Source organism: Triticum dicoccoides, chromosome 3A, assembly GCF_002162155.2.
Source record: "Triticum dicoccoides isolate Atlit2015 ecotype Zavitan chromosome 3A, WEW_v2.0, whole genome shotgun sequence".
Lineage (NCBI taxonomy): Eukaryota > Viridiplantae > Streptophyta > Magnoliopsida > Poales > Poaceae > Triticum > Triticum dicoccoides.
The window spans coordinates 327,570,540-327,583,472 of NC_041384.1; the positions used below are offsets into that span (position 1 = coordinate 327,570,540).

Below are 12,933 nucleotides of genomic sequence, written 5' to 3' on the forward strand. Positions count from 1 at the left end.
AACTTCGCGTACTTCGTTTGTGTTCAACGACCAGACAAAGGCGTCACAGAACCCCACCTTGATCAATAAAGCTTTCATCTTATATTCGTAATATCCAGATTGCAATCTCAGTTTCTTGCTTGTTCTTCGTTTGCTCGCAGGAAACAGACCCTCGTGGTCAGGTTGATCGTGCTCCGGCGTGGTCAATAACCTCTCGGAGTTGGTTTAGCGATTGCTAAGGCGCGACGTCCTCGCACGTTCGTAGTCGGATCGTCAAAGTCGACTGCCACCAAAGCGATATCCATCATCTCATCGAAAGACGGGACACCTTTGCCTCTATCACATCTACCAAAGAAAGTGGCATTATCTTATCCATTCAGTATGCATCTTTTCCTCTTTACTGTGCGTTTGCACGAACAGGTGCATATCTCCCTTTGCCTTACCATCTCCTCTTTGTATTAAATAAATTTGAGCAGCTTATGTTTGCATCTTGCTGTAAAGTGTACTTGAGAGACGATGGTAGAGGAGCCATCAAGGAAATTACTGGCAGATGCAGCTACGAAATTACTTGTTCCAGTATTTTTTATTATTTGTGAAATTGGATATGACTGGTAGGCTATGTAAGAAAGAAATTTTATAGTAATTGAGAAAATGATCTTGGTTCTTCAATGGCTCTGTAATTTTAGAGCCACGTCCCTAATGCATACATATATAACTGGTATTAATCTTGTCAAATCAGTTGTTAGCCCTTGCTCGCATATTTTTGTTTACCTGTAAATGCAGAGAGAAGTACCTTGCTGACAAATATAATATTTCAGAGATAACCATTTAAAACAATTTTAAAAACCAATTTAAAACAGATAAGGCTGCTATGTCTTTCCAGAAAAAAAGGCTGCTATGTCTGCAACATATTATATTTGGTCATTTAAGAATGTTTGTATTTGTTCTTAACTTCTACTTCTAGTTATTTAAAGTATCTATAATATATCCTTGTAAACAATGTTTTTTGCAACCTTGTCGGATGGATGCTCTTCATCTGATATAAGTATCCGCAATCCATTTCTGCTGGTAACCCTTGACATTGCAACATAGAGTTGGCCATGTGTGAACACTTGCCTTTCTAAGTAGAGTCCAACCTTTTTGAGAGATTGCCCCTAACTTTTGTTTATTGTCATAGCAAAGCACACTGATATTGGGTATTGTCTCCTTTTCAGAATGAAAGGCCATTTTGAATCACTTGGTGACATAATAATTCGTGGGATGTAAACTTTGTCACCAATGTTAGTACCTGTTATGACCTGGCCTTTGATGAAACGCTTTCCTAGCTGTGTTATTGTTAGTCTTGTCCCATTGCAAAGTCCTGCACTTTGATTGATGTTCCTCATAAGCATTACTGGTAATCCTATTTTCAGCCTCAGTTCATGATCTGGTATTCCAGAAAATGTTAGACTATTTAGAAATTCAGTTGGGTACAACATATCTTCGTCTTCCACCGTAGACATTGCCTTGCATGTTGTATCTGAACTGAGATAGGTTACCTCTTCTCCAGGAATTTGACTCATGATGTAGGTGTTAATCTGGTCAACAGTCTCGTTCCTTGGGCACAGGATCGCTCTTTCCTCTAGGTATGTTCTATCAGTGTACTTGTTGTCTAATTCAGGGTATGTGTTATTAACTATAGATGCTTTTGGGTCATCTCCTTTATTTAAAATAAGGTCTTCTGGGATGCTAACCCAGTCTTCATCATCTATTGTTGCTATTGTGCCATCGCCGATGTTTAGTATCCAGTTTGCAAATTCAGCTGTCTTTGCTTTCTCTTCTGGACTACCTTCGGATGAATTCAGACGCATATTTTCTGTGAGTCGGTACTCCTCAAAGTTCTTCCATAGGTAGGATCTCTTTATAGATGCCGAAATGATATGTTCCCTTTTCCCCTTTGGTATAACTGGTAGGATTTGTCTGAAGTCACCTCCCAAGACTACTGTCATTCCTCCAAACGGTCTATGCTCAGCATCCTCATTTGTGAATCGAAGTATGTCTCTCAAACTCTTGTCTAGTGCCTCAAAACAGTGCTTGTGTGTCATAGGTGCTTCATCCCATATTATCAGTGAAGTTTTCTTTATTAGTTCCGCGAGAAATGTTCCTTGCTTGATGTTGCATGTTGACTTGTTTGTGATTTTGAGCGGAATGTGAAATCTTGAATGAGTTGTTCTTCCACCCTGTAGTGCTGCTATACCACCTGAAGCTACTGCTAGAACTATTTTTCCTTCGTATCTTAATTTTGTCATGACTACTTTCCACAGAAATGTCTTTCCAGTTCCACCATGTCCATCAACGAAAATCAGTTTTCCACAACTACTGCTAACTGATTCTATTATAACATCAAAAGCCATCCTCTGATCTTGATTTAGCTTTTGTAGTAACTCTGTGTGCTCTATTCTTAAAGAATCTTTATCGTAGTTTAGTTCCTTATTTACTAATCTATTATTTATATCTTGAAGAATCAAACTATCTGGTAGTGGCATTCCAGGAAAATCTTTGAGGGACTTACCACCTTCAGCCAATAGGTGTTCGATCTCTGCCAAGAGGAGGCTCTTTATTTGCAATGAGTTGAGTTCTAGGGCCTGAAAATTGAGTATTCTTCTTTGCCGACGTTGGATGTCCTCAGATAGTAACTCCCAGTTTGTTTGCCACAACTTTGCAGGATCAGTCACCTCGCAAAATAAAAGTATTATGCAGAAAAGTTGGCGCATTTGAGGAGCAGAGGCCCAATGGGATGCTTCCTTGATGCAGTCATCCCACTCCTTGTCGTCATTAAGTAGCCCAAGAGCATAACATGCAGATTTGTATGTTGGATATACAACCCCATCAACTGTTCGGGTTTCTTCATAGGATCTGCATCCTTTCACGGTATTTAGAAGCATTCTCAAGTAGTATTTTTCACCGCTTGTTGGTTGTGCATAGTAAATCCTGCCTATGGTTTTTTACCACCACGTCTTTTCCTCCATTCTTTCTCTTTTGCATGCCAAGTCCATTTGGTTGGAAACTGTGCATACGTCAAACTGCGAGCTTCCTCATGCAATTGGTTGGCTGTCATCCATTCTGTGAACATAGTCTTTTCTATGTTAGGCCGAGATATGATTTTATCTAAATCCATCGAGTCTGGGAATACCACAACATGTTCATTTTCTAGGTGAAATTGTAACCTTTCAACCGCGGGCTCTTTATACTGAAGAGGAAACTGAAATATGCGCCATGCGGCTTCACATCCAGAAATGTACCGAGCATCAAGGTATCTCTTGATTTTGTCGTCCCTGTTTGTTAATTTGCCACCTCTTGTTTCTCTTTGTTGCTCTTCTGTTTCTATTAATACAGTTGTTCGATCTTCTCCTTTGTGGATGTATTTGAATAAATACTTTATAGACCTTGATCTGTTGCACCATTCAACATTTATGTGGGCTTGATACTTGACCAGTATGTTTCTATTGTATGGCACAACAAATCTATTGTCTAGCTTCACTCTGTTTTTGTCCACAGTATTGCCATCATCTCGTCTTCTATATACTGGATAGTTATCTTCATCTATTGTAGTTTCAGTGCAAAAACTCTTGGGGAAATGTTTGGCACAACTTTTATCGACCATGCATGGTGATTTTGGGTGTGCTTGACCGCAGGGACCATGTATCATGTAATTTTGCACTGCTTCATACCCATCTGGATCACTATTCTTGTCAGGAATTTCAGCTGATATGATTTTGTCGATCTGGGAAGGACTGGGATCTTTATCATCTGGATGTAGAAACACAAGTGTATGTGCATGAGGGAGGCCTCTTTTTTGGAACTCTATCGTGTAGAGAACTGCATGCAAGTAAAGAAATTTTAGAAGAAATGATAGAGGCAAAGGTGTCCCGTCTTTCGATGAGATGGTGGATTTCGCTTTGGTGGAAGTCGACTTTGACGATCCGACTACGAACGTGCGAGGACGTCGCGCCTTAGCAATCGCTAAACCAACTCCGAGAGGTTATTGACCATGCCGGAGCACAATCAACCTGACCACGAGGGTCTGTTTCCTGCGAGCAAACGAAGAACAAGCAAGAAACTAAGATTGCAATCTGGATATTGCGAATATAAGATGAAAGCTTTATTGATCAAGGTGGGGTTCTGTGACGCCTTTGTCTGGTCGTTGAACACAAACGAAGTACGCGAAGTTGCAGCTATGGCGAACTTTTAATCTAAACAAAACCCAAAGTCTAAACGATGCCCTAAGGGCTTTATATATGGAGGAAGAGGGGGGAATTTCGTGGCCCTTGGTGGAGGGGTCCGAAATCAACCCTATCTCTTGTTTCCCCACACATACGGACTCTAAAAATAGCCTATACTTATGTATTTCGAAATTACATGGGCCTGGCCCAATAATAAGGTGACGCAGCACCTAAAATAGCCTCGGGACGAAATTTATGAAGTGGCATCTTGTATATTTCGTCCAAGGCTTCATGCACCATTATGGTGGCTTCAAAGTCCTGAAATCATCACTAGTAACTCCGTTCTTGTTCCCCTTGCGCATGCCATCATCTCCATGCTTGTTCTTGCTCCAATGTTCATCCTTCTCCAAGCTAGGCCCTTCATTTGTAAGCAAAACAAATGTATCCAATTTAGGCAGCATCATATTCTCATGAACATTAGAATCATTACCAAGAAACGAAAGTACCTGGTAATTTAGTTGGCGTGCACGAGCTCTAGTAATTGGTCCAGTATGTATAGCAGCAGGGGCTGTGGGTGTAACAATTGTATTGATGTCCTCATCATCCTCCCCTTCTTGAAATGAAGTCGTCCTCGACGGAAGTTCATCTTCCTCACCCAAATAAGGCTTCAAATCTGCAATGTTAAAAGTGGGACTAACCCCAAAATCTGCAGGCAGCTCAAGTTTATATGCATTATCATTTATTTTCTCTAACACCTTAAAGGGACCATCAGCACGTGGCATTAGCTTTGATTTGCACAAATCAGGAAATCTATCCTTACGCAAATGTAACCACACAAGATCTCCAGGTGCAAACACAACATGTTTTCTACCCTTATCTCCAGCAAGTTTATATTTAGCATTCATACGCTCAATGTTTTCCTTAGTTAACTCATGCATTTTTAAAATCAATTCAGCACGTTGTTTAGCATCAAAATTAACCTTCTCCGAAGATGGAAGAGGCAACAAATCAATAGGTGCACGAGGTAGGAAACCATACACAACTTCAAAAGGGCACATCTTAGTAGTAGAATGCAATGAACGATTATAAGCAAATTCAATATGAGGCAAGCATTCCTCCCACATTTTCTTATTATTCTTCAAAACAGCCCTAAGCATAGTAGACAACGTTCTATTGACTACTTCAGTTTGTCCATCAGTTTGGGGGTGACAAGTAGTACTAAAAAGCAGTTTAGTCCCCAACTTAGCCCATAAACATCTCCAAAAGTGGCTAAGAAATTTAGTATCACGATCTGAAAGAATAGTATTTGGCACACCATGCAAGCGAATAATTTCATGAAAGAACAAATCAGCAACATTAACAGCATCATCGCTTTTATGACATGGTATAAAGTGTGCCATTTTCGAGAATCTATCCACGACAACAAATATGCTATCCCTCCCCTTCTTTGTTCGAGGTAAACTTAAAACAAAGTCCATAGATATATCCTCCCAAGGAACACTAGGTACAGGCAAAGGCATATATAAACCATGAGGATTGAGTCATGACTTAGCTTTTTGACATGTAGTGCAGCGAGCAATAAAACGCTCAACATCCCGTCTCATCTTTGGCCAAAAGAAATGTGTAGCAAGTACGTCCTCCGTCTTCTTCACGCCAAAGTGTCCCATTAATCCTCCTCCATGCGCCTCCTGCAACAACAAAAGACGAACGGAGCTAGCTGGAATGCATAGCTTGTTAGCACGAAACACAAATCCATCGTTAACGACAAACTTGTTCCACATTCTTCCTTCTTTACAATTCTGCATTACATCTTTAAAATCAGCATCATGCACATATTGAGCTTTGATGGTCTCCAAACCAAATATTTTGAAGTCAAGTTGTGAAAGCATAGTATAGCGACGAGACAATGCATCAGCAATAACATTTTCTTTTCCCTTCTTGTGTTTAATGACATAAGGGAAAGTCTCAATGAATTCAACCCATTTAGCATGTCTACGATTCAGTTTAGCTTGACTTTTAATATGTTTCAAAGATTCATGATCAGAATGTATAACAAATTCTTTGGGCCATAAATAATGTTGCCATGTTTCTAAAGTCCGAACAAGAGCATATAATTCTTTATCATAAGTAGAATAATTCAGACTAGGCCCACTCAATTTTTCAGAAAAGTATGCAACAGGTTTGCCATCTTGTAATAACACACCTCCTAATCCAATTCCACTAGCATCACATTCAAGCTCAAAAGTCTTATTAAAATCAGGAAGTTGGAGTAAAGGAGCAAGTGTCAACTTATCTTTCAATACCGTGTAGGCTTCTTCCTGTGCGGTACCCCAAACAAAAGGCACATCCTTCTTTGTAAGCTCGTTGAGAGGTGCAGCAATGGTGCTGAAATCTCTCACAAAACGCCTATAGAATCCAGCGAGGCCAAGAAAACTCCTCACTTGTGTGACCGTTTTGGGCTGCGGCCAACTCTCAATAGCTTCAATCTTGGCTTTATCAACTTCAATTCCCTGTGGAGTAACAACATAGCCAAGAAAACATACTCGGTCGGTGCAAAAGGTGCACTTCCCAAGGTTACCAAACAAACGTGCATCACGTAGAGCAATAAAAACAGCACGTAAATGTTCCAAATGTTCTTCCAAAGATCTGCTATAAATCAGTATATCATCAAAATAGACTACCACAAATCGTCCAATGAAAGCACGTAAAACTTCGTTCATTAGTCTCATGAAAGTACTAGGCGCATTAGTTAACCCAAAAGGCATGACTAACCACTCATATAATCCAAACTTAGTTTTAAATGCTGTTTTCCATTCATCCCCCAACTTCATACGAATTTGATGGTATCCACTACGCAAATCAACTTTGGAGAATGTTGTAGAGCCACTCAATTCATCAAGCATATCATCGAGCCTAGGAATAGGATGACGATAACGAATAGTAATATTATTAATGCCTCTACAATCAACACACATACGTGATGTACCATCCTTTTTCGGCACAAGAATAATAGGAACAGCACAAGGACTAAGGGATTCGCGTATATAACCTTTGTCGAGAAGCTCTTGTACTTGACGCATAATCTCCTTCGTCTCCTCTGGATTGGTACGGTATGGTGCACGGTTTGGCAGTGAAGCACCGGGAATTAAGTCAATCTGATGCTCAATCCCTCGAATAGGCGGTAATCCCGGTGGCACGTCTTGTGGAAAGACGTCAGCGAACTCCTGCAAAATGTTAGTGATAGTAGGAGGCAAAGAGGAAGGCACATCCTCGAATGAAAATAATGCCTCTTTGCACACAAAAGCATAGCAACAGATTTGCTGAAATCTAGCTCATCAATATCAGATTTGGTGGCAAATAAACATGCACTTTTCAATTTAATTTCAGAAGCAACACTAGATGGTTTATTATTAGGCTTCATTTGTTGCTCAAATTCTTTTGCCACAATCTGATTTTCACTCATATTCTTCTGCTGTTCTGCTTTATTAGCTCTATTAATATCATCTTTCAAAATGGAATCAGGAGTCATAGGAAGCAAAGTAATATTTTTATCCTTATGAACAAGAGTATAGTGATTGTTTCTACCATGGTGTACAGAGTTTTTATCAAATTGCCATGGTCTACCAAGTAATAAGGAACATGCTTGCATAGGTACCACATCACAATCAACATAATCAGCATATGTAGAGATACTAAAATGCACACGAACAGTACGTGTTACCTTAACCTTGCCGCTGTTGTTGAACCATTGGATGTAGTAAGGATGTGGATGTGGTCTTGTGGTAAGAGAAAGCTTCTCCACCATCTCCATGCTAGCCAAGTTGTTGCAGCTCCCTCCGTCTATGATGACGCGCACAGAACGTTCCTTCACAACTCCCTTGGTATGGAGCAAATTGTGCCTCTGATTTTGCTCAGCTTGTGTGATCTGCACACTCAAAACACGTTGAGCAACTAAACATTCATACCTGTCAGCGTCTTCAGGAGCCATGTATTGCGTCTCATGATCAGAATCATCTCCACCATGTTCTTCACGTGTAATAAGAGCCAAAGTCTCCTCATCATAGTCACTAGCAGACTCATATCCACCATCCACGGTAGCAATCATCACACGCGGAGATTTGCATTCCCTCGCATAATGACCTCCTCCCTTACAACGACGACAAATAATATCACTTGTGTGCCCTGTTGATGCCATGGAAGAAGAAGAACGCTGTGCAGGCCCCGCAGGTGCGCTCTTGGCAGATAATGGTGGTTGTGCCTGTTTTCTTTTATCACGGCTGGAGGTGGCACCGGATGGAGGTGCTGGTGCAGTTGAAGTAGAAGATGCACGTGGTGTCCATGATGAAGGTCGGCCTGCAGAAAAGTTATTTCGCCCCAATGCTTGTCGATCCTGCACTTCACGTTCAGCTTTACAATCAAGATGGAATAAACGAGTGATATTAGTATACTCCTTATAGTCTAGAATGGTCTGAATCTCTCTATTTAATCCACCCAGAAAACGTGCAAGCATAGCTTCATTCTCCTCAACAATACCACATCTAATCATGCCAGTTTGTAATTCCTGATAATATTCTTCTACAGAATTTTTCCCTTGTCTTAAACGCTGCAATTTTTGAAGCAATTCACGTTGATAATATGGTGGAACCCAACGCGTACGCATAGCAGTTTTCAAAGCAGCCCAAGTAGTTGGAATAGGATATAATCTACAATGTTCAGACCACCATACACATGCAAAACTAGTGAAAGCACAAACAACAACAGCAACTCGTCTCTACTCAGGATATTGTAAACATGTAAATCGTTGTTCAGTTTCTAACTCCCAAGTAAGATATATATCAGGAACATATCTACCCTCAAATGGTGGAATATTCAATTTCAGTTTAGGAATATGGACATCATCTCGTACCTGAGGTGGTGGTGCAGGCCTACCATTACGAATATATACCTGAGGTCGACCTGCTGGTGGTGGTGCTGGTGGCTGCTCGTAGATCTGATTTTGATCAACCTCATCCTCATAATCGCCCGCATACTCATCATCCTCCTGGGTACCAGCAGCAGCAGTAGCAGGAGCCAAAGAAACACCAACAGCAGTAGCAGCGGCACCAGAATTTTGTCCTGGCTCAATAGGAACACGCTGTGCTCGTCCATACTGATTCGGAAGGGGGCGTAGTTGTTGTTATTGCAGAGGTGCGACAGGTGCAGCCGGTGGTGGAAGACGCGCAAGCAGTTCATTAAATCTGTTATCGAGCTTTGTTTCGAACGTCTTCTCAAGGCCAGTGATCTTCTCCATGGCCTCTTCAAAATTGTTCAGCACATCTTGTACCTGTTCAGTCATCATTTGCTGAAACTTATCATGAAGCTCCTTGTTCGATAAGTTCTCCCAGTCAATCTCGTCGGCTTGTGATCCTGGCATGGTTAGCAGCAATAGAAACACACAAGAATATGATCCTACAGAGTACTAAGAAGTGGTGGTGGTGTATCACAAATCCGTCAAGCAAATCTCAAATTCTTACCAGTTCTTACCCAGTAGCAGGCGGTGATCGGCAACCGTTGTAGTCAAAAACTCTCAAAGCTTGGATAGAGCGATTACCAGGGAGAGTCAAACACACGACGTAGATGTATGTGGAGCTGGGAAGGCTTATAGTATGGTAGCAAAAAGGGTCAGCAATAATCAATTCAGAGATGCAAAGTTGAATAAACGCTCAACGACGGTACTGTGCTGGTCCTAGGCTAGACTGTGCTAGAGACGCGAGCCTAGAACACCAACAAAATCACGGCGCGGCACGTAAACAAGGGAAAAGCACACTCTGAAATTTTTCTTTTCGCTCTCTTTTTTTTTGCGCTCTTTTTTTTTGCGCTGCTTTTTTTTTGCGAAAAAGCACTATAATGGCGAGTGTCTCAAAACTCTTCCTAGGTCAAACTGACAGGATGGGCACGAATTTTTTTTTTCGACAATTTTTTTTTCGACTGCCCGGACCCAAAAACTGGAAACGGGTCAAAAAAAACTTCCTATAATGGCACCTGTCTCAAAACACTCAGAAACACCTAAAAATAGGATAGCCAGAAAATTTTTCGAAAAATGCGTTTTCGAAAAATTTTGGGCCTAAACGGAGCGTGGCTACCCGACTCTTTTTTTTCCGAAACCTACTCCGGCAAGGAAACACGAATCGGAATCTAGATGGATCTCGAAAACAAACCTAATATGACAAGAACTCGGATTGGTGGTGGATATATGTTGGTAGATGGCAGCGGTGGTGGTATATGACAGCGGTGGTGGTATATGGATACGGATTCGAAGCGGTGGCGGATAAGCGGTGGTGGTAGATGGCAGGGGTGATGATGATGGTGCGGCGGCGGCGTGACAACTTATGACCAGAACTCGAAACTCTAAAAGACTAGACTCTAAGACTAGCAACTAGAAACGACGATGCAACCGCAAATTCAACAAAGCAAAACCCTAAAAAGATTATGCAAAGGCTCAGATTGGTTCTTATATGATGAACTAACCCTAAATTTTTTTTGTGGCTTTTTCGTGGACTATAGGTATGAAGAACAGACTCGATCTAAACTACGAAAAACTGTAAAATCTCACCGAGCAACCTGGAAATCTGATACCACTTGATAGAGGCAAAGGTGTCCCGTCTTTCGATGAGATGGTGGATTTCGCTTTGGTGGAAGTCGACTTTGACGATCCGACTACGAACGTGCGAGGACGTCGCGCCTTAGCAATCGCTAAACCAACTCCGAGAGGTTATTGACCACGCCGGAGCACGATCAACCTGACCACGAGGGTCTGTTTCCTGCGAGCAAACGAAGAACAAGCAAGAAACTAAGATTGCAATCTGGATATTGCGAATATAAGATGAAAGCTTTATTGATCAAGGTGGGGTTCTGTGACGCCATAGCTGCAACTTCGCGTACTTCGTTTGTGTTCAACGACCAGACAAAGGCGTCACAGAACCCCACCTTGATCAATAAAGCTTGCATCTTATATTCGCAATATCCAGATTGCAATCTTAGTTTCTTGCTTGTTCTTCGTTTGCTCGCAGGAAACAGACCCTCGTGGTCAGGTTGATCGTGCTCCGGCGTGGTCAATAACCTCTCGGAGTTGGTTTAGCGATTGCTAAGGCGCGACGTCCTCGCACGTTCGTAGTCGGATCGTCAAAGTCGACTGCCACCAAAGCGATATCCCTCATCTCATCGAAAGACGGGACACCTTTGCCTCTATCAAGTGGTATCAGATTTCCAGGTTGCTCGGTGAGATTTTACAGTTTTTCGTAGTTTAGATCGAGTCTGTTCTTCATACCTACAGTCCACGAAAATGCCACAAAAAAATTAGGGTTAGTTCATCATATCCGAACCAATCTGAGCCTTTGCATAATCTTTTTAGGGTTTTGCTTTGCTAAATTTGCGGTTGCATCGTCGTGTCTAGTTGCTGGTCTTAGAGTCTAGTCTTTTAGAGTTTCGAGTTCTGGTCATAAGTTGTCACGCCGCCGCCGCACCATCATCATCGCCCCTGCCATCTACCACTGCCGCTTATCCGCCACCGCTTCAATCCATATCCATATACCACCACCGCTGTCATATACCACCACCGCTGCCATCTACTACCATATATCCACCACCAATCCGAGTTCTTGTCATATTAGGTTTGTTTTCGAGATCCATCTAGATTCCGATTCGTATTTCCTTGCCGGAGTAGGTTTCGAAAAAAAAAAGAGTCCGGAAACCTCCCTCCGTTTAGGCCCAAAATTTTTTTGAAAACGCATTTTTCGAAAAAAATTCTGGCTATCCTATTTTTAGGTGTTTCTGAGTGTTTTGAGACAGGTGCCATTATAGGAAGTTTTTTTTGACCCGTTTCCAGTTTTTGGGTCCGGGCAGTCAAAAAAAAATTTTGGTCGAAAAAATTTCGTGCCCATCCTGTCAGTTTGACCTAGGAAGAGTTTTGAGACACTCGCCATTATAGTGATTTTTCGCAAAAAAAAGCAGCGCAAAAAAAAGAGCGAAAAAAAAATCCAGAGTGTGCTCTTCCCTTGTTTACGTGCCGCGCCGTGATTTTGTTGGTGTTCTAGGCACGCGTCTCTAGCACAGTCTAGCCTAGGACCAGCACAGTATCGTCGTTGAGCGTTTATTCAACTTTGCATCTCTGAATTGATTATTGCTGACCCTTTTAGCTACCATATTATAAGCCTTCCCAGCTCCACATACATCTACGTCGTGCGTTTGACTCTCCCTGGTAATCGCTCTATCCAAGCTTTGAGAGTTTTTGACTACAAGGTTGCCGATCACCGCTTGCTGCTGGGTAAGAACTGGTAAGAATTTGAGATTTGCTTGATGGATTTGTGACACCCACCACCACCTCTTGTTAGTAGTCTGTAGGATCATATTCTTGTGTGTTTCTATTGCTGCTAACCATGCCAGGATCACAAGCCGACGAGACTGACTGGGAGAACATGACAAATAAGGATTTGCATGATAAATTTCAGCAAATGATGAGTGGACAGGTGCAAGATGTGTTAAACAGATTTGAAGAGGCCATTGAGAAGATAGATGGCATGGAGAAGACGTTCGAAACAAAGCTCGATAACAAGTTTAATGAATTGCTCGCGCCTCTTCCACCACCACCACCCGCTGCACCTAACGCACCTCTCCAACAACAACAACAACGACTACCTCCACGTCGCGAAACAGATCTCCGCCGAGCGAGCCGTGTTCCTCTTGCGTTTGGCCAAACTGTTGGTGCTGCTGTTGA

General features: G+C 41.9%; 1 long non-coding RNA gene across 1 annotated transcript; it reads left to right on the top strand.

The window, feature by feature from the left end:
- Positions 1-322: 322 nt before the first annotated feature.
- LOC119271554 lies at positions 323-1,988 on the top strand. The gene is made up of 5 exons (XR_005134600.1): positions 323-399; positions 1,194-1,259; positions 1,529-1,604; positions 1,761-1,836; positions 1,932-1,988. It is a non-coding gene; the product is annotated as an uncharacterized LOC119271554 (long non-coding RNA).
- Positions 1,989-12,933: the final 10,945 nt, after the last annotated feature.